Below are 21,612 nucleotides of genomic sequence, written 5' to 3'. Positions count from 1 at the left end.
TCTGTTTGCATTCAAAATTAACGAAAAAAATCTTCTTTTATTAGAAAAAAAATACCTGGGAACAGAAGGTGTTTGATTTTCTCTATGATAAGGAAAAAACTTTGCAGCTTTTCTAATCTTTTTGTCTTATTTTCAAAGGCTGATAAGGATTGCTGAATAACATGAAAACTTCAAAACAGAAGAGTCTCTTCTGCCTTTCCCTAACAATTTCCTCTTTTCTTTGGGACAGTTCTTCCTTCCCCACATGCATGCACTCTGCTTTGCTTTGCAGCCTCATTAGATATGTATGAGTTCATTATTTAGCAAACTGATGAAATATTTTTTTTCAAAAGCTCAGCATGGCAGTGTGATATTTGACTAAACAAGTCAATTAAACTGAAGAAGATAAATTACATTCCAAAAGAAACGTAACATTAGATAACTACAACAAATTCCTAGCAATTCATTAGAGCGCTCCCGAGTTTATCTTTCCCAATTTAGTATGCAAGGAGAATGTGATAGTAATGAAAACAACACAGATTATTTATTCTCTTAATCAATCAGTTTCAAACTTCTGAGTAACAAGTTTACTCAAGTTAATTGAACTTATAACTTTGTGAAATCCAAGCCTAGTGGAAGCACAGCCAAAATCTGCCAGTCCATAATGCAGCACACAAGGAAGGGCTGCCACCTATTGTATGTTTCAAAGGACTGATTTTCTTAGGACAGTCAGAGATAAATTACTTAATCACTAAAAAATAAAACATTATGGTATCCTCTTGCCTATCCTGCTGAAAGATAAGTATTACTGGAGGCAGAAAATACATTCAGTCTCATTTTTAAATTCAGAAGAAAATAATAAATAAACTCCACTTCAAAATAAAAACCATCTTCATTTCTTAACATCAACTAGCTTCTGCATGGAAAGACTTTTATCTTCAATTGTTTTTAACTGTTTTAAATAATGGGTGTGGTATTGATATTAAAAAAAAAAATACTTATATGCTTATTATTTATCATCTTGAAACTACCTAACTGTCTTTTATGGAAAGAGAAAAAGCCAAAGTATTTGAAAATCAGTTCAGTGAGTGAAAAATTTATTTACTTCTAATTCATTTTAAAGTGAAAAAGGAGAAAGGGAACCAATGAGGAATTCAGTTCAGCCATTGTATGGCTGTCTGGACACATCAGATCAACTTCTAATCACTTCACTTGTTACCCAACAAAAATAAATTTGGTGGGAAAATTGAGTGCAGAGGAAAATCCAGATCATTTTGGTTGGTGTAAATATTTTATGTCACTGATTCATAACCATTTCTCATATGTTCCTGGTGTCCTGTGTTTTTTCTGTGTTTCAGCTGTGTTTGTGACCCTAGCTACTCTTGAATAATTATTTACATCTACATCTTTTTCTTCTGTTTGGAATACTCAATTGTTTTAAAGCTTTTTGGTTTATTTTACTCTCCATAATTATAAATTACAGCACTTCAGTAGATTTCATCAACAGTGGTGCTGCTGGAGAGATTTATGTAAATTTCATGCTTAGGTGGGCATCTCTGCAGGATCAGGGCTATGGTTTGCATTTTGAGCTTTATGGGGAAGACTGATTATGTCTGATATAATGCCATTATAAGTTTATCAAGTTCAGTAACACAACCACAGTTTGAATTTGTAGTCTGCTGTCACATTAAAATTCATGTTTTTCAGAGAAATTAGAATTTCAGCTTTCCAAGCAGCATGCAATCCTTTGCAAGGGTGCACTTGTGTCTGCCACATGGTTCCTATCTAGATCCATGGCATGAGTTCTACTTAATACAAATATTCTGAGTTCTACTCAAAATACAAATAGAATATGATCGAATAGGGCTTGGCTCAAACACATAAAATAGATTGTGCTGCTGTGTTTGAATAATTTAGATCAGTTTCATGAATTAAAAACAAAAAAAACCCAAACCCTCAACAACATAAGACAGCATGTGGAGAAAAAGATAATGATTCCACAGGTTGTTATTTCATGCTGGGTGTCTAGTACTAGACCCAAGCCTGTCAGCTGACTTGGTGTCTCATTATGACAATAAATATCCACAGTGCACAGGGATTGCTGCCTACATAGGCAGAAAGCAAGGATAACCACTGCAGAGATTCTCAGCAGTCTACTTTCTATGAGAGATTTGGAAAGCAGATAATCACTTAGTGGGGAATCCCCTGTGCTGATGAATATGCTGCTTAGTTCACTTCCATGCTGAGTTATTATTAGGTGGCACATTGTCATCAAATAAATAGTTCACTTTTCAGCATGAACTAGGTATCATTTTCATATGAATCATGAACCATTGTAATTCTCCCCTTTCTTTTATCCTCCCCAACAAAAAGGAAATACTGACTGTCAAAGTGCAGGGTATGTGAATTCCTGCTGTGCACAAATTCCCCCTCTATTAGCTAAAGAGTGTAGGAGACAATAAGATATAAATGACAGGAAGAATATATTGGGGAATAGCAGGATGATGTCTACCTGCACCTACACCTGCACATCCCAGTTACTTCTGCATATTGAGCACACAGACCTTTTGGTGCAAGAGCCATGCAAAAGTGTGATGGGATTTATTTCATTTACAGTGAGCAGTGCAGAATTACCTGTGCAAGACACACCACTAATAACAGCTGTCCTTCTCTCTTGTTAGCCAAATATGCATTTGAGTGTCAGCCACAAAAATGCTAGAAGATAGTGCCTGCACAGTGGCATGGTATTTCCATAAGCTGTGTTTCTCTTCTCATAATGTAGTGTTTTGCATTACACCTCTCCCCCCACATTTACCTTCCTTAGCACATTCAAGTTTAAAGTTAATAAAAATTAAAAGAAGAATTTATAGACCCTGATTGTCTCACAGGGACAAAATAAAAAAAAGGATATTTTTATCTTTTATTGCGAAAGTAATATGAAAGTATTCAAAGTTATAGTTCGCAGTCCTTTTCAAACTTGCTCTTATTCTGCTTCTGCTTAAGGGAAAATTAAAATTTAAAGTTTTTTCAATAGGAGGTATATGCCTGCACTTCACTCGTTCAAAAGTAATATTGACTTTGCAACTCTAGTAATAAACAGTCACACTTTTGAATTGCCTTGAAAAATTAATAATTGTTGTACCTTTAGAATGGTGCAAAATGTTATATGCATCTCCTGCCAAATCATAACTCTTTTTATATCAAACATGGTCAATTTGAAGTAAAAAGACTCCTCTCAGCACTCTCTCTAATGCTTTAAAGGTAATTTAAATGAAATAATTGTCTTAAATGTAATATAAATAATGGAAGTTATAATAAAATGGATTTCTTTGTGATAAGATTTGGAGGCAGATAATTAGAACAGCTGCCAGGTAAATTTTCTTTTTATGTTGTTTGGTTGTGTTTTGTGGGTTTATTGTTTCTTTTGTCATTGTGTGGTAGGGTGGGGGTGATACTTTGTTTTTGCTTTGTTTTGTTTTGCTTTTAACAAAACAATACATGTGTTGAGAAATATGTGATTGTCAATTTGTTGTGTTTGTTTTTCCACATTTCAATTGCACCAGTCAATATCTGATTTCTACTATATCATAACTGAGACAAACTCTAACACAACTCTTACACACCTCCATATATCCTTAGTGCATATGTTTCCTTTTCAAATTTACTTAGAGAATGCAAAGAAAAACTCCTGTCTTCCATTACCAATAGTTAGTATCTCATCTATGTTTGTTACCAGTGCAAAATACAAAGACGACTTTGAAATTCTCTGGTATTGCTGTAGCATTTGCTTTCATCTCCTTAAATTTCTCAATACTGATATTTACATAGCTGGGGCCATGGTAAATAGCTGACATGAACATACAGAAATGGGGATGAAAATAATTTTTGCTTGGGAGACCCTTAGATGATTTCAAGGTTTTACTGATCATCTTGATCTACCTTAAACTGGCTCTGCCAGCACAGTTTTGGTGGTTCTGGGAGCTGGTAAAAGCACAGGATGCATGGACATGAGCTCATTGTCTGGGCTCATTTTGCTAAAGGTGTTAAGTTACCTGTATGGAACTACTTTGATTGCAGAATAGAATGTAACAACCACCTCAGTTCTTTTCTGCTGATTAGTTCCACAGTGCACTTTCCCATTTCTTAGTCATTTAAGGGTTGCATGTAAATTATGAGCAGTCAGACAACATTAAGTGTAATGTATTTTATGGCTATGTATATATATATAATGAACATATGGTGTTACTTTGATTTATTGAACTATGATTAAATATTAAACTTTTATAGCTTCATCCCCCATGAAGCATAAATTCTGCATCATATTCTATGTATGTTGCTCTATAATTTCAAATAAGTAATATTATGAAGTGTGTAATTTTGCTGTTGAAGAATTGTCAGCAAAACTATTCAAAGTACTCCAAGATATAACTGAATAATTTGATTTTTTTTTGTGTTAAAGACTATAATAAACTCTGCTCCTCAAATAAAAAGACAAGTTATAAATTATCTCCATGTTCTAAATCTTTACCTACAATTTGTGTTCCATACCTATGAATTCAATAAAAGCTGTGAATAACTCTTCCCCAAAATTAGAAACCTGGTGGAATTGATATTCTTCAAAGGAGGCAGAACCTTTCATATAGAAGAAATATTTCCTACAAAATCTAGACACCTCCTCCTAGATTTACAGTTTGGAATACACATATCTTCCTTGATGACGCTTACCTTAGGAAAGGCAAGCTGGAAGGCTTGATTTCTGATCCCCCTTTTCACTTCATAGCCAGCACAAAATGTAGAATAATTGTAAATTTAAATGTTCTAGGATTCAATCAAGAACTAGGTTCAGCTTCAAACTGGTTTCTGTTTTGCCCACATTAAATGAAAAGGGTAAAATGGAGTTTAATTGGTTACATGTGTAAGATTTGTTATCTGTGAGAAACAGTAAAATAGATCATGAAGAGAAGGAAGAATAGAGGACAGTCAGCTAACATGTATTTATATGCCCCAAAATTCCATGTCAAAATTACAGATATTTTAGACACTTTCGATGTTTCCTCCCAGTTGTTTGATGATGGCAGAAAATATTATACACTGAGTAATCATACTTATTATGGCTCATATTCGGTACAATTAGAGATACTAAAGATAGGTCTGTTGGCATGGGCTCCAACACATCTTCACAGGACATTTACACACTACAGTTAAGAGTATTTGCAGGTGTTCAAATATGAGAAAATGTTACAGACTATCTTAGTATAAATATTGACTGTGAAGAAAATTAGGAATATTACTAAATCCCAATTCATAGAGCATCAGATTTCAGACTTAGAGTCTGTAGACCATAGAAACAAATCAATATTTGATAATGCTCTAATATATCTACTGGAGAGATAGTTATTTCCATAAGTGCTCTCATTATTAATTAAAATCAAAACAATAAGAAAAAAAAAACAGACAAAACTGTTTCTACTGAAAGCCTGGAACCATTAAATGAATAATATATGTCACTGGGCATTTTTACTTGCATGTTTGCTTATATTTATTTATCTGTTATCAAGGTAGAATAAATAAGATAGATGTAGAGGAAGTGTCCAGAAAAATACAAAAACTCCATGGATATTGACAGCTCTGGCTGCTGAGTTTTAGGAATTGACTGTATGGAAGGGAAGAGAGGTAATATACCATGGCACATTGGAAAGATAAGAGTACTAGATATTTAAGGAAAAGGAAATAACTTGGAGAAAAACACTTATTCTCCAGAAGGCTGACTGTACTGTCAGGTTTTTTTTCAAAGCAGGAGTCTTGTTTGCATTTTGCAGATCTGTGGAATTTGCCAGATTATGCAAGAACATGTGAAGTTTCTGTTATTACAGCATACCTAGCAGTTGGAGAGTTTATCTGGGACATTTGCGGAGTCAAGTCAATACTACCTAAACCAAAGTGTTACTAAATTCTTGAGGGTCTTTTGAAGAGTCCTGCCTCAGAGAGGGAAATTGGCCTGAATGTTTCTTTCCAAAGGTACAGGAGATGGAGAAAAACAGAGTGCTTAATGGCAGTCCCACAGAAGTCACTGATTTCTTATTTCAAAATAAGGAATACCAACCTGGACCTTCAACCAGTGACTGCACTCACTGACATTTCCACTCTTCCCTGAGTTCTATGGGACTCAGCATCAAACTAGCTGTTCCTACTTGTTTTTGGAGAAATAAAAATCTCAGCATGTGCCTGTCATGTTGTTTTGTGTTCCCATCTATTTTCATCCAATACATTTCATTATGAAAAAACCAGTACTTTAAAATTTAAGATTGCTTTCCTACCTTATGATAGGTTTTATACAGGAAAAGACTGGGATATTCTGCTTCTAAAATTCTGTCTGCTATCTGGAGTCAAGCTGACAGTTTTGGAAATAACAGCCAGTAACTAGAATATATTTTCTACTTGTCAGATACCATTGTACGATAACTTAAAGATGTAATTTAATTGTGCAATATCAACTATTTCTGTATCAATTTGCTGAAATAAACCTGGAGTCTTAGCGCTTCTGTATGCAATAGTTAATAGGTATGGTATTTTCACTTTATCTGGTGGGGACGAAGCTCCTTAAAGTGAGATAGATTGATAATTATTTTAATGACATTCTTTCATCTCTTAGAACCCTTCTGAACAGTCTAATTAGGATGACAAATTAGGAAAGGCCATAGTGGAAAGACATAAATATGCAAAGGTAACTGCTGATAAGAAAGCTGAAAGCAGTTGAGTTCATATGGAAAAGTAATATTAAAAGGTAATTTTCACTAGCAAGTAAAGAAAAGGTCTCACTATTTCCGTTCCAATAGAGTTTTGCCAGTTTCCTGACAAAACAGGTAAATGAACAGTAAGGGCTTTGCGAGAGGCCTGCAGAGCAGCAGAGAGCCACAGGTGGCACCAGAGCCCAGGTGAGTCACACAGGACCCGGGTCCCTTTGCACAAAACCTAACCTTGGCCACATGCAAGTTCTCATCGTGCCAGTGCAAGAAGAGAGGGAGCAGGCTCTGGCTCACAATTGTTGTGAGAGGACTTCCCCCCTCTTCCACTACCAGCTCCATCACTTTGCAGAAGAGCTGAATGGAGAGCAGCTGCACCTGGCTGTTGTCCTGGAGGAAAGGAAAAGTCCTAAGCACCAACTACTCCAGGCCCATTGGGGCAAAGGCCCAAAAGTGCCCAGCGCACGAAGTTTCCAGGTAGCATCCAGTGCCCTTGGCTGGAGGTACAGAGCCTTACGTTCTCAAAGTGTGGCAGGAGGGGCTCAGCCAGCTTCAGGGCGGTGACACTGGGTATCTCGAGGTCTTTGTCCTGGAGCATATGTGTGAGCACACAGAGGCTCATCCCGACCATCTCTGCATCAGGATCAGCCAGCTGCTCCAGCAGGTGTTGACAGAGGCCGCATATTCCTTCTCCCTGTGTGCAAGACCAGGCTGTGCTGTGAAGCCATGAATGGCCGCAGCACCAACAGCTGCTTGGGGCACTGGGACAGCTGAAGCAGGAGTCAGGAGAGTTGGGAGCAGCTGCCTCTGCAGCCAAAGCCCAGCCAAGCCCAGAGGTCTGCATTGCCCAGCCCCACACTGCCAGCGTGGCTTCAGCCACTTCCCCCTTCTCACCAGCGAGGGCTCCTTGCTGAGCACCACGAGGCCTCTGAGCGCCAGGTGCAGCCTGTCCCTGCACTGGCTGGGCAGGTGCCTGGATACCACCAGCAGGGCACTGGGACCGTGTTGGCTCAGGTCCAGACACTGCAGGAGATGAAAGGCACAGGAGGGCAGTGCCAGGGGAGCCAGCTGGCAGGAGCCCGGAGCTGCACAGGGCCGGGCCTGGGCAGCAGCAGCGGGTGCGGGCGGCATCCCAGGTGGCTGCAGCTACGAGAGGCCCCAGAGCTGGGAGGCAGCTCAGCCAGGCAGCGCTGGCCATCAGGCTCACCTCCACAAAGAATGCCAGGGCAGGCAGATGCCAGCAGGGCTGCTTCCCAACGAGCAGGCTGAGCAGGTGTGAGGCCATGTAGGGACACAAGGGGCTCAAGCCACGGCGCATCTCCCTGCCAGGGGAAAAAGGCACCAAGGCCCTGAGCTGGCTGGGCAGACCTCTCCCAGTAGTGACTCACAGAGGTCCCATCTTTCCCCAGCACTCTGCAAGGGCACATGGGCCCCTAGGGAGGCGGCTGCTGCTGGGCATCCTCCTCTTCCAGCCCTTTGCAGTCTGCTCAGCCCTCCCTTGCTGACAAGGCCCTCTCGCTTACAAGCCCTGGGGACTGTGTGGGGCACTCCGGGCAAGGGGCACAAATGCTGGCGGTGGCGGCAGGGAGTAGGGAATCTCACCTGGCCAGCAGAGCCGCTGCATAGTGCTGGGTGTTGGCACAGATCAGGCTGTCCCAGAGCTGATTGCGCTCCAGAGCCAGCCGGTTCTTGCTGAAGCCCAGTCGGGAGAGCAGAGCCTTCAGTGTCTGCACTGCAAACCTGTGTGCCGAGCCAAGGCCAGGTCACTCTGGAAGCACTGGCCCTGGCCGCAAGGGCATGGGAAGGACAGGGCAACTGGCACCTATTGGGCTTGCTGGGAAGGCCATGTTCCTCCTGGCACGCTCTCCAGAAGCTGCGGGTCTCAACATTCTCTGGCCTCTGCTCTGTGGTGAAGAAAATTTGCAAGAGCAGAGCCATGAACAGGTGGGGAGAATGAAGGACTATGGCATAGTGCCACTCAGGCATGCTTGCAATCCTCCACAGCACCAGAGTTGCCTGCAAGAAACAAAGCAGCCCGAGGCAGCGCTCAGTGCCGAGGTGTCCATGAGGCAGAGCCTGAGGGGAGAGGCAGGGGGAGCACCCGGCCTGCTGCCCCTAGCCCAGCTTTCAGCCCAGGCAGGGAGCTGCAGGGTGGGGAGAGCACGGAGAGCTTCTGAGAAGGCGAGCTGGAGGGCCAGCATTGGCCAGCTCCAGAAACTCACAGCCAGGGCAAGGACAGCCTTGTTGTCCCTGCTGCAGAAGAAGCCGTCGTACGGTGGCTGCTCCTCTATGGCAGAGAGGAGCACTGGAAGCACCTCCTCCATGGCTACTTCTGAGGTGCCAGTGGCTATCCACATCAGCGCCGCAGCTCTGTGGGACCAGAGCTGTGTGTCAGTACCGTGCCCCGTGCAGGTGCGTGGGGCCAGGAGGGAGCATGACAGCAGGCTCAGGAAACAGAGGGGCCCGAGGGTGCCAGTGCTCTCTGCCTGTCTGGCAGAGCCCGCTGGACACGCTGGACAGGGCGAGGGGCCCTATGGATCAGTGAGCACTGAGCTCTCTAGTCAGTTTTGCCCCGTACCTGTCACACATTGGGGCACAGCGCAGGAGGCTCATCACCACCTGGGCCGGGTGTTCCTCAGTCAGGCTGAGAATGGCCATTTGCAGCCCGGCATCCACAGACTCGCGGGACGTGAGTCTCTGCAGCATGGCACTCACTGCGGCTTGCACCTGGAGGAAGCGGCATGGGTAAGACTTGAAGTGCTGTCCAAGGGAGCAACTTGACCAGCTTCCCCCAAGAAGTGCTTGCCTTCCCAGCCGACTGTGATGGGGCTGAGGGGGGCCAGTGAACATGGCTTGAGGGGCCGTGTGATCCTGGGAGGCCTTCAGCCCTGGCCCCAGGCTGTGGCAGAGAATAAAAACCCTTCTGGAAAAACTCCAGAGTGGGTCCAGGACTCACAGTCAGCGTGGGCATGGCCTCAGTCTCTGGGATGCCCTGAGTGATGGTGTTGGTGGTGGTCATGCCCTCCATCAGGGCCGTGTCAGCCTCTTCCCAGCCCTCGTCCATTTCCCAGTCTGAACTTGTGGTCAGCTCAGAGGGTGCTGAGCTGGCAGCAGCCTCTGCCCACAGCTGGCTGGGCCTGGATTCGGGCTGGGCCGTGCCCTTGGTGCCAGTGCCGCCGGTCTTTGTGCGCCAAAGGCGCAGGAACATCTGCAGTGTCTGCAGCAGAAGGAGGGGTGGGAAGAGAGGGACGTTCCATGGCCTGCTCCAAGCGTCCAAGCGTGGGGCTCAGCTGAGCCAGCAGGCCCGGCCCAGGTGGGGATGGCCACAGGTACCTACGCTGCTCTGCAGAAGCAGCTACAGGTGGGCTCCTGCTCTTGAGTCCGGTCCTTGGCTGCATCTGGCAAAGAGTGAGCGCAGCCAGAGCTGAGGGGCTGCAGGAGAGGCCGGAGAACACAGCCCAGCCCTGCGCTTCCTAGGCAGGGACAGCCCCCTGGGTGCCCAGGGGATGGAGCACGGCCATCGGAGTGGGCAACCCCGGCCCCTGTCTCATCCCGTCCATGGGCACATCCATGGGATGGGATGGGATGGGATGGGATGGGATGGGATGGGATGGGATGGGATGGGATGGGATGGGATGGGATGGCTGCAGGCACCGGCCCTGCGGCCCAGCTCCGCCACTCACCATCCTGCAGCGGCTGCAACTGCTCCGGCTCTGCAGGCTGCTGCGCTGGGACAGCTGCAGGGCCTTTGCTTTTCTTCCCTCCAAGCCCCTTGAACAGGCTGAGCAGTCTGCCCGCAATCCTACTGTCTGACCTCAAGGGCACCTTTGAGACAGATGCCTCGGCAAAGGCTCGAGTCAGCGAGTGCTGCAGTCGTGCCTTGCACACAGTAATGAAAAATATGATCCAAGAGCATTAAAGATTGTATTGAATGGCCTTAATACCAGTATAGTTCTCATTTTTGGTGATGGAGGTGTGTTGTTTGGGCACCAGAGTCCTGATAATGTATTGAAGTTGGAGGGAGACGACCCACCTTGCATTGGTCAGCATCGACTCCACTTTATTCATCAATCAGGCACCTTTTATAACAGTGTTAATTCACTTCATGCATATTGCAAAATCTGAGCTCCTGATAGGTTGTAGAGAAAACTTCAGCTCCTCCTTTTGTTTACAATACCTGAAGTTAGTTTACTGAAACCAAGATCAGTGTTCTCACCCTGATATGGAAGGTTCCCAAAACCTTCATCTCTATTCCCAGACTGACTGTCTGCTCCCAGTAGCAGGCAAGGACAGAACGGCCTGAGAAACTTGTTGTTTATATAGAAGGTAGCTGAGAACCTAATTATTTACAGGATCAAGCCTGGGAAAGGCTGCTTTACAGCAGGCCTCTATATTTCTTTAAGGCACCTATCTTTCTTTAAGGCATACTTGAACCAGGCTCTCCACAATAATGGACAGAGAACTTGTAGCTTGCTGAATTTACAGATAGTTCTCCAATCTGAAAACGACTGCCAATGCCTCACTTACAGCAGTGGGTTTGTGCTGTAAATTCTTGTCTAAAAATCGCTTTCCAATCCTCAGTCAGAATGAAGTCTATGTTTTTAACTGCTTGACCTTAAGCCTTGTCATGGTTTCACACCAGCCAGCCACCAAGTCCCATGTTGCCATTCACTCCCCCACCAGTGGGACTGGTGGAAGGATAAAAGGTAGAACATTTCTTTGTTGAGATAATAATACAGTTTAATATGGAAAGCAGAAGCACTGCACACAAGAAAAGCAAAAGAAGACATTAATTGCCTGCTTCCCCAGGGCAGGCAGGTGTTCAGCCATCTCCAGTGGGGCCCCATCATGCCAAATGGGAGACGGGAAGACAAGCACCATCACTCCAAATGTCCCCTGCTTCCTCCTTCCCCTCATTTTATATTCTGAGCATGATATCACATGGTCTGGAATATCCCTTTGGTCAGCTGGGATCACCTGTCTGGGTTGGGTCTCCTCCCATCCTCCCAGGCACCCCCAACCTCCCCCAGTGTGGCAGCACAAAAAGCAGAAAAGGCCTTGGCTCTGTGTGCACCCTGCTCAGCAATAACTAAAACATCTCTGTGTTATCAGCCCTGTGTTCAGCACAAATCCAAAACAGCCCATAGCAGCCTCTGGGAAGGAAATTAACCCAGGCAAAACCAGCACAAGCCCACAGGAAAAAAAATTCACAGTACGTATTAATCTTACTGCAAACAACGTGGGTGCTCAGTAGACTGGTTTGTGTGCTGTAGATCTCCTTGAGGAGCAGGGAACATGTGAAGGAACATGACTGTAATTCACTGCAAGTATTGATTGCAATTGACTCATTAAGAAGGAAATCAATTCCTCTGAAGTATATAAATTTGAAAGTGGGAATCAAATGTGAGTGGAGAAAGGGGTTTGGTATTCATGAAAGACATTTAATAATAGGTTCTGAAGATTGAAACTAAAATGTTTTGCACTAGAAAAAGACAGGTTCATTCTTAATGCCCCTGATTTCTATCTACTGCTGCTTTTTCTTTACTACACAGTCTGCATTCCTTTTCAGTAAACATGACTGTTGTACTTTGTACTACCTAACACTATTTTGACGTATCTACAGAACTGTAAATGTCTTGCTCCTTGAAACTTCTTATCAACCCTTACCATTAAATATTTTTGTTCCTTTTTTATTCACAACATGAAATTAAACACTTCATGAATATTTGAGAATATTAAATTAAGCCACTCAGCAACCCCCACTCTGTACTTCATATTCCATGTAAATTGAACATATAATGAAGGGAAATATCATTAAAGTATATTTACTTAATTACAAAGTACTAGTTTTAATTATTATGAAATGGAAATTGGGAAAAAGAAATTTCTGGCAAGAAATGACGTGAACTTTCTCTGTCCATGAGATGTTTTCTAAATAATTTCTGAAGTGTTTTACTTCCATAATTTGAGAACTTTGATTCTAGTGTCTATATATTTTGATATGGAAACACTAAATTTTTGTACATTAATAATAAGGATCATAAGGATTTTTGTACATTAATAAATGATCTTTTAAGTAAAATACACACTTAAACTATAAAATCTGTTTTGTCGAACCCTTAATTTTGATGAAAGCCTGTTTCTAGGGAAAAAAATATTTTGGCATTTCCAAGTTGACTTCAGAGACTTTTCAGTAAGACTTCCTAAGGAAAAAAATTATCCCATTCCTCACCACCTTAAAATGGACGTGCTTATCAGTGCTTTCTTGTTCAGTTAATTAGCCTCCAATTCAATTAATTGACCTACAGTCGTGCTGCCAGAAGTTGTCTGGGCTGCAGAGGGCTGCACAGGGGTTGTTCACTCACATCTAGGCGTGGTTCTAAGGCCTTGTCATCGTCAAAAAGAAATGACAAGAACAAATCCTCAGGGGTTTAAGCCTGATAGTGAACACAGAGGTGTGGTCTACGTGTGACTGACTGCTAAATGCTTCAGGGTAACTCATAGAAAACACTGAATTTTCCAGTAGTGATCCACTGACAGATGGGGTGACACAGTAATGCAAAACCAGATTTGTTTGCATAGGTAGAAAGATTTACAGATTTTATCCAACACCACTAGTCTGTAAAAGGTACAAATATCTCCACAGCTACACAGCAGACAGAGCATCTCTTCACCCTTAAAAAAAACATCTCCTGGGGGCACAGAAAAGCACTTGCAAGGAATTCCAGGAAATTGACTGCTCAGAAAGAGAATTAATGTTAGACATCCATCTTATGAAATATTTGGAATTTTAGATTTTTCATGTTTTGTTTCATCCAATCAAATTAAGATGGTCGCTCTTGTGGCAGAATGAATGATGTTTGCCTGTAATATAAGTGGAATCTATGTTTATAGTATATAGTAATTTATGTATATAGTAGTTTATGTTTAACTTCATCCCATTTCTCTCATTGAGTTCCTATAGGTTCCATATCTGACATTTTCATTCTCTTCTGTCAAGGCAAGGCCTTCCAGCTTTGTGTCATCAGTAAATTTCATTTACACCATCCTACTTCTTGTGTGCCAAGATAACTAATGAAATTACTTAAGATTTATTCTGCTAAGATTCCTGTAGCCTGATACTCTCCACTTTCACTTAACCAGTTGTTATGTCTAATTCATCCAGCTCCTTAAAACCTTACTATTAATATGCCAATCAGTGTTTTCTCCACTTCAGTTAATTTCTTCCTTATGACTATTAGTAATTTCAGGTTACTGCTGCAGAACACTGAAGAACCATGCATGGAGTGCACAGCCTTAGTAGCATCTGCTTTTCCCCAGTCATACCCGTGACTGAAAAATTCTCATCAATTCTGGCTTTTTTCATGAGAAGCTGATTTGTAAAATACAGTATATGTCCAGACCTACACAAAATTAAATGGGCAGCTCTAGTGCACACAATTATGTGTAATTTCTATGATTTGTTTTCTTGTTTTTCAAATGGCATCAAATCTAACTGCTGCGGGAGTAATAGATTTCTGTATGCTTAAATTATTATTTTGAACAAAATAAACCAATATAAGTCTTGGAGGACCACTCCATACTTTATGCATTTTATCTTGGGGTTTTGGAGCTGCTATAAAATAGCTGGTGTTAAAATGTCCCACACCTTCAACCAGTAAGACTATAATCCACGTTTTTATCAGCTTGCCTATGTTTGTGTGTAGTTACAATGAATTGCTCAGAGAATTGCTAGTAGAACAAAGTTGTAGATGTGAATCCCCAGCTATGTTTTTCTACTTACAGTGTCATTTGTTTGCTTCAGGCACATTTTCAATACAGTCAAATCAAAAAGTTGAGATATTTCCTTGAAATTTTGTTGTAAATATTTATATTCTTTCATTTTGGTTTTTTATTTAGACTTTATGAAGTCACAAAAATCAGTTTATCTCTATCTGAATAAACTACAACAGCAAAAAGTCTTGTGCAAGTCAGAAAAAGTATAATAAAACATCTCTATCTTGAAAAGAAGGCTTTGTTTCAAACAGAAGTGAGGCCTCTCAAAGATACTAAATGGGAATGATGGTTATATGAGACATAGAAGATTTTTATTTATTTTCCTCTTCCTGAGCTTTTTAGAAATAATGGATTTATATAAACTTAGTTCAGAATCACCATTAGGCTGCTGCTACAATGGGCTTCCATAACATGGTAACAGCAAGATTTTTTTTTCGAAATCTCTGTATGTAAATACATTTGGGATGGATAAGAACATCTTCTACCCTGACTCAGCAGTTATGGTTTTCATCCCAGATATGCCAACAGCCTAAAGATTTGACAATTTTATGGTCCCTCCATTTTCATTTTGACTTTGGATGTAGATGCTTGTAGGTTAAAACTTACAACCTTCTGATTTGACATTTAGGTATAAACCCAGAACAGGGCCAATGATCATCTTATTTCATTATTATCACATCGTTAGACTTTGGTTATCTCACCATAACTCTCCAGATTGTGCTACTGTAACTGTACATTATTTACAGTCTGGGTCTTAAACAAACACATAAATTATAACAAGAATACCACACAAGGAAGTGGGACCCCCACTCAGTTCTTCCTAACCTGGATGGGACCTTCTTGTCAATCAGAAGGGCAGCAGATATTTTTGCCCCTTTAGTCATGTGGTGCAATTATTCCTTTCAACTTCAATACTGTATTTTCAGGAAGGAAAAATAAAAGGCACTGTCTTAAAATACTTTCAAATACTGACCTGGAAATCTAAAGGAAATGGGATAGAGGAGCTCTATTTTTTTTTTTTTTTTTTGTCTGCTTAAGACATTCTCATCTGACAGATGAGATGTTCAGAGTACCCAGGCAGATATCCCCAGTGTGATTATTTTAAAACCTTGGCAAAGGTAGTAACATACTGAACCGAAATCTGTCAAAAATTCATGGAACTCATTATTAGAATTTAAAATTTTTTTTGAGGGGGTCCATTAGAACATTTGTTTTTTCCTCTAACCTATTCATTAGACAATGGTTTTAAGCTTGTCTGGGGTTTTTTTCCTGATTAACTCAATGTCTATATCTGACAACTATTAACTCTGAAGAAGCCACTGGAATAAACAAATGAGAAAATAATTTCACACTCTAATATATATATATATATTTTTTTTTTTTTTACTTTTAGAAGTCTTTTAATAACCTTACTTTGAATTTATTATATTCTTTTTTTATGCTTATACCATAGATCTTCAGATTTCACAGAAGATCACTCCAGGATAGAGGAATATCTATTCAGCAGATTTCCTTTCATACCCTGAAATCTGAACTCTTGCCTTTCATTAACGTAAAGAAATGAAGACCCAAAAGAGATGGTTTGGTGGTGGGTCAGAAGTGAGGGTGGAATCAGGCCCTCAAGTGCATCTTTTTCTAACTTTATGGGGAAATTAAAAAACAGGGGGTCATGTTTTTAAGACATTGAAAACATTGTGTTTAAGCCCCAGTGCATCTGATTAAAGTTCATTACAGGTGAAACTGTAGATGAACACAAGAACTGACAGGGAGCAATGCACCAACTGCCAGAACAGCACTTAGATGAAAATGTACAAAATAATGAGTGAGTTTCTCAGTACCTCTAACTGGATGCTCAAAGCAAATCTAAAGTCAATGCACCTTACAATTTATCACTACAGGCACGTATTAAACACCAGTTTCAAGCATTTCATGTATTGAACTAGTTTCTCTCCTGAAGCTGTTGTTCATGGAGAACAGTAGAATGAAATGAGTGCTCTCAGGGAAGTGATCCTGAAAGTCTGGATGTCACTACGCACAAGATTTCTTAAAATGCATTTTGAAAACCTGTGAAAATTACATCTACATTTTCAGTGTCTATGTACACTCACCTCAAAGCAGGCTACCTCCACAAAATACCTTCCAGCCTGCCATCAGCAAGGCTTAAAACTTCTGGGACAAAAAATGTCCACTGAGCTCTAGCGAATAATTTTATATGTAGCCCAGAAGATTAATTTCCCTCCTATAGTTTGTATTTTATTGTCAGCATTTATTTGACAGGTTCATTTGAAAGTTTTAGAAATTCTGTTCATAAGGGAATTTAAGAAAAGACTAATAGGCCTGATTCTCATTTTTTCTAGACAAAAATACAGACAAAAAAAGAAAGTCTAATTCACTGAGTGCTGTGTATAAAAAAGTGAAATTCTGCCTTTGTTGCATAATTTAAGGAGCAAGAGCTTAATTTCCTCACATTCTCTTGGACATTCATTGGGCATTTTTATTGACATCTTAAGTGGATGTTGAATCCATTAGGAACCTATGTAATAGCGTGAAGGAGAAAGAGATTCAAAAAACAAACTTTTAAAGTTACCCTGTAATCAATCACAGACACTGAAGACATCAAAAGTGCACAATAGTTTTAACACATATGATGAAAATGGAAAAAAAGAAAAAAAGCTGAGATATGGAAAATATTGCAGATCCCAAGTAAAAAATAATTTAAAGAGTTGAAATTTAGGTTTCTGCTACTTTGTTTGCTTTCATTTTGTGGAGTTGTCTTTTTTTCCTTGCAGTTTTCCATGCTGGCAATCAAAATGGCTTGAGACAAGGATAGCTCCTGAAATACCATTTACAAGACATAAATTTGCCAGTATTTCAGGCTTGAAAAGCCAGACACAGTTGCCTACTTGCATTTGACTATCATTTAATTCCAAAATGAACTGTGCCTTTCTGCATACTTTACAGAGATTTGGCAATTTGGATTAGTCAAGTCCACTTTTGGGGAAGGACTTAAAGAAATTGAATGCAGAAACACTTTTTGTTGAAATAATGGGGATCTGATTTTGGATCTTCATGGTGGTTTTTCATCAATCTCCAAACATGCTATTTTCTCTGTACTTCCTCTGCAAAATCATAACTTTTAAATGACAAAAAATTGGTATTAGCTGTACAGCCACAGTCAAGGTCTAAGAGAAAAACAGAGGATATTTGCAACAATTGTGTGACAAAGTACTTCAGGCCAAAGTGTTTGCTTGTTTCCAAGTCAAATTCCCTGTGCTCAAACACCAGAGGACCCACTGAAGCAATGACATACCTAACACACAGCTGAGGACTTGGAAACACTGAATTTGCACAAATAAAGTACAGAATCAGCAACACAAAGGTTAAGCTGGAGCTGTAGTTGCAAACTTCAGTGTCCTTCAAGGTGAGCACAATTTTTCCATGGTCAAACATATCAAGAGATGGTCACTGGGAAAATAAATGAGGTAACCCCTCAGCCTCAATTACAAGCACAGCTAATGACAATCCTAAAAAGGTCTCTTTCAGAGCTGTAATTAGCTCTGAACTCAACCAGAACCTTGTGGCATTTCTCAGACAATGTTAATAGATACAGCCTCTAAACAGACTCCAGGAAAGTAAAACAACAAGCAATGGGTTCAGAAATGGATTCCAGGTTTTAGGGGCTAGCAGCATAGGAACCAAGCTCACAGTTTCAAAGGTTCTGTTATTTAGCATTCTAGCTTTCTAACTTTACATAAGGAAAGCATCCAATATATTTAGGGTTTGGGACTTTCTTTTACATCATAAACATGAGATATATTTTATTTTACCTTTTTTTTTTTTTTTTTTTACTAGTTTAGAAGAAAATAAGGTAAATTATATCAAGAACGTGACTTTTTCCCCACAAATCAGGAGAGTCTGAATTAGATCCTTGTTGACTCTTAAGCCTGCTTGCAAGCTCCCCAGGTCATTTTATCATCGCACGCACGAAGCAATCCCTGGATGCACACTGCCTTGGATGCAGTTCGCTTTTCCAGTCTCCAGAGGTCTCTGCATATCGCGGTTTAGCCCGTGACAGCTCCGCTGGAAACGCATTTTAAGGGACAGGCTGAAGAGCCGCCTGGGAAAGGGCTGCTGGAAGCAGGTCCCACTCTGACAGCGCTGTCCTGAGAATTTAGATCTCCCAGGAATTTATAGAGACCCAATGGAGGGAGCGAGATTTATACTGCAGCACTAGCTGACACCAGCATTGCACAAGCAAGAGCACTATGTCCTCAGAATTCAGATGATCATAGCTGTTAGCATTCACCTAGAGGCAGTGCAATCTGGTGATGTTAAAGGATGGCTGTTAAGCTCTGCTGACAGAAATATTACCTTTTTTACTCTGACCTCAGTCACACCTGTGTTGGTTTCTTTTGATTTTTCCTGCCTTCATGGTTGATGATTTTTTTTTCCTCAAAAAGAATATTTCTTCCTTAAATTATTATGATTTAGCTAACAATTGGTCTACAGTAATTTGAATGTAGGTGCAGTTTTTGGATAGGTCATATCCTCCCCCTGTATATTGCATTCAACTCTTTTATAGGCAACTGCTTCCTGGCTGCTGACTGCATCATTCCTGATTGACCCTCTACTATTATTTATATCTAAAATATATTGAACATAAAAATGTCTTTTATTTATATACATAGATAGATAGATGTCTTTTATATAAATATATATATATGCACACACACATATAAATATATACATATATGTACACATATGTATATATTTATATATTCATATATATATATATGAAGAAGAGATTCTGAAAATAGTAATAAAACATTAAATCCAAGGAAAATCAAGGAAATCAACTGCTTCTTCTACCTGAAAGCATAGGAGGTCCCTGCCCAGAGTAGGGGTTTGGAAACAGGTGATCATTAAGGTGCTTCAAACCCAGGCTATTCTGTGATTCTACAGTCTCCTTAACACCTCACACCAACTTTAGATTCAGGATCCAGTCTTGGCTATGGAATGATTAAACCAAATAGGTAAATAAGTAAATAAGATAGAAAGAGAAATGGGCATACTCAAGGACATTTGTTTTTCTTGAGACCTTTTTAAGGCATTTTGGACTTCATAACCACTCATATTGTCACAGAAGGCACTTGCTAAGACAGACAAATTCAAACAGTAAAATTTGTTCTTCAACAAAGATTCTGCAAAGCTTGATTCCATTATTTTTCATGTACCACAACCATTAGAAAGAAAAGGAAAAATTAGGTGAGCCTACTGTTCTACTGTTGCTTGAAGAACGTTAAAAGACTTATAAATAATATATTTTTGTTACAGTAGCTGTCATTTTTTGAGGTATCTTTTGAACTCTATATTGCTGCTTTTATTGACCCTAGTTTTACTCTTTACTGAGCTATGTGCAGAAGATTGAATCCTCCCAAGAAACTATGTGTGCCTGTTCTCTTAGATTCCCCTTTGTTCCTAGGAAGCACAAGAGAGGTACAATAGTGGATTACAGAAGAGAGAAAAGCGCATCTTTTAGTATCTATAGTTTAATGACACATAGAAATCCTTTACTTTGAGAATTAGAGAGGTGCTTCTCTCTTCAAGTAATATAAAACAGGGCAAGTCTTGGTTTGTTCTGTAAAAACTATGACTAGCATCTGTTTCCTTATTATTTTACTGCTCTATCCCTCTGATCATCTTTTGTGGACTCACTCCAACAGCTCCGTGTCTTTTGTGTACTTGGAACCCCAGTGGATGCAGAACTACAGGGGCGAGTTATGAGAGCAGACAGGCTGAATCCCCAGCTTTGCCCTGCTCTGGATGCAGCCCAGGATACATTTGGCTTTCTGGGCTTTAAGGGTTTTGTGAAAAATGTATATTTTATGATTGGCTTTTCACAAATATTAAAATTAATATTATATGTGTTATGTTAGAAAGTGATGCTGTATTAATTTTCTTAAATAGTGTGTTCAATATAATTTTAGGTTACAACAAATTTAAAATAGAAACTGTGCTATGTAGGATACTTTTTTTTCTAAAGAAAGGACTCACACTGAGATAGCGGCCACAGGACACCTAAATCTTTGAGAGAAAGAGAATTTATTGCCCCATTATCAGAAGAAACTAACATCTTCCTGCCTCACTCAGCCATGAAGATGCCGTTAGGATTGAGAGGAAGAAGTTGACGATGACCAGACAGAATCCTGTGTTTGAATGGAATTTATGCATCATGTATGAGATGTATGAACATGCAAGAGGCTGTTGTTTTAAAGGGTTAATCCTCTGTTAATGGGTGTCCTTTTTCAGGCTTATTTTGCCCAGAAAGAGGTACCTGGACCGTCCGCAACTCTTTGTTTCTATTCTCTCATATTGTCCTAATCCAAATTGTCCAAAAATTTTATTACTGTAATTATATTGCTATTCTTCTAACCATTTTATTACTATTAAAATTTTAAAATTTTAAAAAACAAGTGATTGGCATTTTTCACAGTTTTGTTAAACCTCATGAGATCCCTATGGGCCCACTTCTCCAGCTTGCTCAGGTTTCCCTGGATACACCCCATCCTTCAGGTGTGTCAGCAGCACCAGCCATATGTGTGCACCTGGTTTCTTGAAGAGTGAGGTAAGGGTCTCCTTGAGCCAAGTCTCATAAGCTCTTGGAGATTTATATCACACCTGAGATAGCTCAGCCACCTCATATGGCATAAAATCAGCAGGATGGCTTCTGTGGTAGTGTTGGAGACAGAAAAGTTTTAATAAAAAGCAAAGTAACAAAGGTCTTTACAGAGAAAAACCGAGCCAAGGCAAGAGGTTCTTCTCCTGGTAAAACACCTCTCAAAAGCTATTATCTTCCTTGTTCTCTTATTTTTCTAGTAAATTGCTCAGGTGGGACTTTTTGGCTTCTGTTCAATTGGCTATCCTTAAGTTTAAGGTGAAGTCCCCAAGGTCCTATGAGGTGTCTTTTTACCTAATTGATGTGAGAAACTTCTGGGCTTTTCTGCTTTTTAGGAGACAAAGGATAGTCTTGTCACTCCATCAACAGGGGGCACATTCCTACTGAAGAGATCAGTACAACCGACACGTTTAGAGAAATATTGTCCATCTCTGCATC

The sequence above is a fragment of the Zonotrichia leucophrys genome, chromosome 4 (genome assembly GCF_028769735.1).
Source record: "Zonotrichia leucophrys gambelii isolate GWCS_2022_RI chromosome 4, RI_Zleu_2.0, whole genome shotgun sequence".
NCBI lineage: Eukaryota > Metazoa > Chordata > Aves > Passeriformes > Passerellidae > Zonotrichia > Zonotrichia leucophrys.
The sequence above is the reverse complement of the archived record's forward strand: the minus strand, read 5'-3'. Positions refer to the sequence as shown.